At 45.8% G+C, this 5,588-nt stretch overlaps 1 protein-coding gene across 3 annotated transcripts in view; it reads right to left on the reverse strand.

The window, feature by feature from the left end:
• The window catches only part of stard10 (StAR related lipid transfer domain containing 10), a 21,830-nt gene that overhangs the window by 14,038 nt on the left and 2,204 nt on the right, over nt 1-5,588 (reverse strand). The gene's annotated exons all lie outside the window — the stretch shown is intronic.

Raw genomic sequence — 5,588 nt, forward strand, 5'->3', positions numbered from 1 at the left:
CAAGGGGCCCGTTTCCAGTTCAACCGGCTGCAGTTCGGGTACTCACTGGCTCCCCACACCTTTTCCGAGTGCATGGAAACGGCACTCCAACCGCTGCGGAGGAGGGGCATCAGAGTCCTTTTTTTATCTGGACAATCTGCTCATCCTGGCCCCCTCTTGGGAGCAGGTGGCGCTGCAGACTATGGAGGTTCTGCAGCACCTGCAAACACTGGGTTTTGTCATAAATTGGCCAAAGAGCACTCTGGTCCCTGCACAATCAATAGTTTATCTGGGCGTGGACATAAACTTGATTGCCCTGAGAGCCAAGCTGTCAGCGCCATGATGGGATGCTCAGACCTCTCTGTTGTCCCGCTTCACACCACACGCCACAGTGTCAGCACTGTCAGTGATGCGCCTTCTGGGCATGATGTCTGCAGGACAGACAATGGTTCCCCTGGGGCTCCTCCACATGAGTAAAATCCAGAGGTGGTTACATCGCCAACACCTCGACCCCATTCGCCACAAATGCTGTCTATCCCTCAGTCCCTCCGGTCAGACCTGGCGTACTGGGGGAAGCCCCGGACCCTGTCTTCCGGGGTTTCCCTGGGCAGAGTAACGTCATATGTGACGGTGTAAACAGACGCATCCCTTCACACAAGTGGTGGGAGGGGACTGGCCTCCTTCCCCTCATAAACTGCCTGGAGCTGTCTACAGACGCCTCCTGCTGTGGGCGCACAATTATTAGCTGCCCCTCAAAGCGGTGTATATCCCTGGGATTTTGAGAGGGGCGGCCGACCTGATGTAAAGAGAAGGCCCCTCTCACAATGAGTGGAGATTAAATCCCACTATTGTTCAAAAGCTATGGAGCACGTTCGGGGAAGCGGAGGTGGATCGGTTTGCTTCACGAGAGAACACACAATGCACTCTGTGGTTTTCCTTGAGCATGTGGGACAATCTTCTCCTCGACGTGGACGCCCCACAAGCCCTGGCCCAAAACCCTCCTCGACGCTTTCTCCCCCAGTCTCTCTGATCCCTCGCCTCCTGGAGCACATTTGTGAATTGTTCTGGTGGCACCGGAGCGCACAAGTGCGTCCTGGTTTCCGACCCTCGTTACTTTACTGTACTTGTGCCCCTCCCCCCGGCAAATCCCGTGGCAGGGGGACGCACTATCACAGCTGAACGGCGCGATCTGTCACCCGGAGGTGATAACCCAGAGGCTGTGGGGCTGGTTGCTGAGCGGAAACGCCTACAGAGATTAGGCTTGCCCCCTGCCGTGGTGCGCACTTTCCAGGGCTCTAGAGCTCCGTCTACTACAACATGTCATGCAGAGCGCTGGTCTGCCTTCCAACACTGGTGCACAGAGAGGGAGGCAGATCCGACATCGTGCCCCCTGCCTCTCGTGTTGACGTATGTCCAAACTCTGGTGGATAATGATTTGGCTCTGTCCATAGTCAAACAATACGCAGCAGCCATCTCATCCTGCCACGAAGGCTACGGTAAGAAGACGGTTTCTGCCCCTCCACTTGTGAAGCGTTTTTTGAAGGGGGTCAGGCACAAGAACCGGCTGTTCGTCCCCTCACCCCCCAATGGGACCTAGCTCTGGTACTCTGGGCTCTGGGAAAGCCCCCTTTGAACCTCTGGCACAAGCTTCTCCAAGAATGATGTCTCTAAAGACGGCGCTTCTCCTTGGCCTAACGTCAGCCAAGAGAATGAGTGACTTATGTCCACGGACCGTTTCTCCGTCCTGCCTCTCTATTAGAGGGGACGGGAGCACAGCCACCTTACAGCCAAATCCCTCCTTTACACCAAAGATTCTAACTAGTTCTTTTCAGTCAAGGGTGTTTTCCCTTAAGGTTTTTTTTTCCCCTGCCTCATGCCAACAACACAGAGGAGGCTTCTCACCGGTTGTGTCCGGGGCGTGCTCTGTCACAATACATTTTAAGCACGGCGAATATCAAGAAAACACAGCAGCTGTTTGTGCATTATAGAGAACACTCCCATGGGTCAGTCCTCTCAAAACAGAGTCTGTCTCATTGACTGTGCGAGTCTATTATCCAAGCTTATAGCACAGAAGGGGTAGAGCCTCCCCAATGACATCCAAGGGCATTCTACGAGGGCTCTGTTGGCGTCTGCGGCCCTATTTAAGGCATGTTCAGTCCTGTCCACTCTCAACAAGTAATACACCGTTGGATGTGCGCTGCGGGGAGAAAAGTGGATGCCCGATTGTTATCAATCCCACACACACCTAGTGTATGCCGCGTCCTCGGTCTTCACCTCACTTGTTTTAGGCACACTGTGAGACTCCGTTTTTAAATTCATACACTGTCATAATCATGTCACATTCATGCACCCTTAGTGTCATGAAATGATGTGCTGCGGCAACCATGTTCTGATGTCTCACCTCTCCTGTTTGGTTTTTTTTGTGAGACGCAGTTTTTTGTGACAAACAGTTTTATTCTCATACATTGTCATAACCATGTTGCATGCACGCAGATAATCTTGTCACTGCGTTGCATGTATGATTTCTTCGCAAGCACACAGTTCCTTCCCAGGCATCCCTTGAGGGTGCCAATCATGCACAACTCCCCTTTACTCAATGCACTACTGCCATCATATCTCGGGCCTTGTGAACCTCTCAGGCCATGTCATTAGCATGGCAGGCTTTATCAGAAGAATGAATCTGATTGAGCCTCTGTAAAGTGTTTTGGGGAAAATAAATTGGGTTTGTGTTCTGCTTGTGGGCCTTGTGCCACAGGTGGCATTGACTACATCAGCTTCGCCCAAACCCAGTAGCGTAGCCCTTAGAGGGCAAAGCCTATACAAAATAGAACGATAGTTACGTATTGTAACTCCAGATTCTAGATAATAGGTGTAATCTTATTTGAGTATAGATGTAATCAAATACTACTTTGCCGCTTTTGGTACCGCCATGATGCCAAGCAAGGGGCACGGACCGTTTGTTGTGTTCAATTTTACATGGAATGTCGGAATTTCTGGGTTCCCAGTCGGAAACTATACACGTCTACGGGGAATGTCAAGGTCGGAAAGATATAAAGTTTTTTGCTCTATGAAAGACATTGACAAAGACGAAAACTAAGGACATTTACTCAAACATTTTAACCAAACAAATTTATTTTAAATCTAAGTTATTTAAAAATTAAATTGTGAACAGAGTGAATCAAGATTGTGATTTTATAACGATTAATTGTGCAGACTTACATCAAACTCACTCCACCCACTACTCATTCGCTCCCATATTCCCTGTCTCACCCGACTTCTTTCCCTGCCACTGTCTTCCATCCTTTGCTCTGTTCGTCCAGCCCGTCAACTCTCATAGTTTGCTCCTCTGGGTGCTGATACATGATTGAGGAAGACAATTGTGAAAAAAGTGGAGGAGTGTGTGTGTGTGATTCAGAGCCAGGCTTCCCCGTGTGTCAGCAGGGGGGAGAGTAAACCCAGGTGTGTGCATGGCTGACGCAGTCTGACAGTTTGTCAAACTACTAAAGTAAACGAAAACCACACACTAACAGACACCCACGCATTGTGCACGGTGTGTGGAGTCATGTGCTGACAAAATATATATTGTTGATGATGACGATGATTACAGCTGTGATGTATTGTATGTATGTATTATTGATGCATATGGCTGTGGCAATGATTATGACCATAACGGGGCTGATGATAATTACAGTAGATCCCTAATGATTATGATTGCCAGTGTTTTCCCTCTCTCTTTGATTTGGATATATCTTTTTTTTCCTTTAGTGCTATTGTTACTATTGTGAAGAGGGAAACAGGAAGAGAGAAGATTATTGACAGTCACATTAATCATTCGAGGTGCATCAGCAAAGATGCATGCTTTTATTTCGTCTATAAATAGAAAAGCTGTATCTGTGGCATCTCTAATGCCCCTACTCTTACACAAACACCTATCTATGAGCATGAGCCATACACACCACCTTCTGTATTCACATACACAACTACAGTTCATGTAATCATTTTGTGAAACGGGATAAATAAACTTGTGCCATGTCAGAGTTTGGATTAAATGAGTAACAGATTCACTGTGTGTAAGACTAAGTGGAAAACAAGAGATAAAGAATGATGTACCATGCACAATAAAGCTCCTGTAACTGTCGTATTTACATAAAGATAAGCAGACAATAACCCCACTGAAACTCCAAATTTGTGTGTCTGTTTGCAGAGCTGTCCTGAGGAAACACACCTGTCCTTACCCTCTACACACATACAGGTACAAGGGTAGAGGATACAATTAGATAGGCTGGGAAAATCCCTCTACTGTTGTGGCCCCTGGGCGCGCGCCCACACACACACACACACACACACACACACACACACACACACACACACACACACACGTACACACACACCTCTTTATTTAACAAAGTAAACACCTGGTGGCTTACGCTCCTCAGACCCGGATACACCAGCAGAAAAGCACACACACACGCAAGTAATTTCAGTAATCAGATCTTTAAGTACTGTAAAAGGTTGAAAACGTGGAAGCAACCTACCAAAAACTGCCCAATTGCTTCTAGATTTGGTGGCTGGATGCAGGATAAGTCACACTGTCCACATAGTTTGGATGAAAAGCTTTCACCAGTTAGGCTATGTAACTTTTTATATGACCTTAGCATTAATGTACTGTCAGTAGGTATTCATACATTTTATCTATTAAAAGGGAAGCATCCGACAGTTAAAAAGGTGAGACAGAGCCAACCAACTACATCATAACTTACACTTAGCACTTAATTTCTTCAAATAACTTATGATCTTAATGACGTTCTCAACTACAATTAGAAAAGGAGCTGGAAGTTGTATTAACCTGTCACCTTGTATCTCAACATGCGTGTGCATACTAATTCTTAAATTATCTATTCTTGTTCATTTATGTTTTTGACACAAATATGCTGAATTAGTTTTTTGTCCCCACAACACTAACAAAGCATTATCAATGAATGTAGTCAAATATAATGTGTCTTAAAGTAGCATCCCTCTCCTGATGACGCCTCCACATCGACTCCCAAGACAAACACTCACATTTGAGTCAAACTGCCACGACTGCTATTTGACTAGATAACAAAGTTTGCTTATCCAGTACATGTCGGTCACGTTATTTACCTTACTTAAACAGTGATCAGGAACTACTACATTTGCTCCTTACTTACTGCACCTTGTGTTACTGTAGTAATGTCAAACTGCAGGCAGTTCTGAGACTGGTTATTACTTTAGTTAATAAATACCTATAAATAATGACGATTAACAATCAGTTATCAGAGCCCAAAATAATGTAGCTAGTTGAATATCCTTTTCAGCCATAATCAGTTCTTTTGTCTGTTGTATTATTTCAGCTTTACTGTGCTGTGTTAAATGACAAACTGTATGTAAAACAGACTCCACAGAAGCCAACTAAGTAACCCAAGATAATATACTCAACACTTCCTTATATGCTTTTGGGAAGAGAAGACTTGAAAATAGTTTCACTGGCAGAGGATAATGATATCTCCAGAGAATTAAACCTGCCTCCAGAGGCCCTCACTTTGCTTTGCTTTGTCCTGGGGATTTCTTATAGGCTAGTGTGTATCAGG

This window comes from Etheostoma spectabile, chromosome 3, assembly GCF_008692095.1.
Source record: "Etheostoma spectabile isolate EspeVRDwgs_2016 chromosome 3, UIUC_Espe_1.0, whole genome shotgun sequence".
NCBI lineage: Eukaryota > Metazoa > Chordata > Actinopteri > Perciformes > Percidae > Etheostoma > Etheostoma spectabile.